The sequence below is a fragment of the Aptenodytes forsteri genome, unplaced genomic scaffold (genome assembly GCF_000699145.1).
Source record: "Aptenodytes forsteri isolate BGI_AS27 unplaced genomic scaffold, ASM69914v1 Scaffold553, whole genome shotgun sequence".
Taxonomy (NCBI): Eukaryota; Metazoa; Chordata; class Aves; order Sphenisciformes; family Spheniscidae; genus Aptenodytes; species Aptenodytes forsteri.
The window spans coordinates 106332-107491 of NW_008796203.1; positions in this window are offsets into that span (position 1 = coordinate 106332).

Sequence of the window (1160 nt, forward strand, 5' to 3'; positions counted from 1 at the left end):
GCGGCAGGCGGCCGTCGAGCTTCGCCCCCCCCACCCCCGACTCCCTTCCCTCTGCACTAACCGCCTTCACCGATGCTCCTATTTTCAGCTGGGTCAAGCTTTTTTTGGTTTATTTCTCCTCGCTAATTGGCACAGAAAGCTTTCGCTGAGCCTGCTGGGTTGAAAAATAGGCCCTCTGCACTAACCGCCTTCACCGATGCTCCTATTTTCAGCTGGGTCAAGCTTTTTTTGGTTTATTTCTCCTCGCTAATTGGCACAGAAAGCTTTCGCTGAGCCTGCTGGGTTGAAAAATAGGGAAAAAAGGTTCAAAACCGGAGAAATTATACAGCAGTTTAATTCCTTTCCCCTCTCTGCCCGACGGCGGCTGGACCCCAAACTCCCGCCCCGCCGTTCCAGTTGCCTTCTGTAACTCTTGCGCGGCTCGGTGGCCTTTCTGGAATAAAGTTGTGGAAAATTAGAGCCGGGCTGGTTTGGTTTTTTTTTTTTGGTTCAGCGTGGGTGTTTTTCCAAGCAGCAAGCAGGGCAGTGCCCTCGGATGAGGCCGACGGCTCCCAGCTCGACCTGCTCTGGGATCCCCGGGGCCTAACAAACTCTATCCCCTGGTTTGGACCTGAAAAAACAAACCCAACCCAAGCTGCGGATCTCTCCCCGCGACTGTTGTATTCAGGCTTCTCTCGGCAGTGGACGCATGCCCTCTGGTGACTACAGCAAGGAGTTGTGCGGCAGAAGATTTATCCCCTCACCTGTTTTTTTCTCCCCATGGTGGTGCTTGAAGTTCCTACGCTCCACTGTACCGAGTGTCTGTGGACGAGCGCGAGGAGAGACAGCCCTCGTGCCAGGCTTCTCTCCGGAGAAAGGAGTAACAACCGGCGCTGGCAGATGGATTAAAAATAGGATTAAAGCTTCTCCTTCCCGCCTTTTGTGACGGTGAGCGTTGCTGGTGTTGAAGTGACGTGTGTGAAATGGTAAAAGCGCTACCTGAAGGTGTGTTTAGGGGAACCAAAGCCCGGACGCTGCCTTTAGCTGAGGGGGTGGCCGGTCTCTCCCTCCCTCATCCTTCTGAGGCCGCTCAGCGCGGCGGGGGGCGGGGAGGGGGACTGTGGGGTGCAGAAAATCGGTCTGGCTTCAACCGAAGGTTCGAACCGAGGTGGAAACCGGGC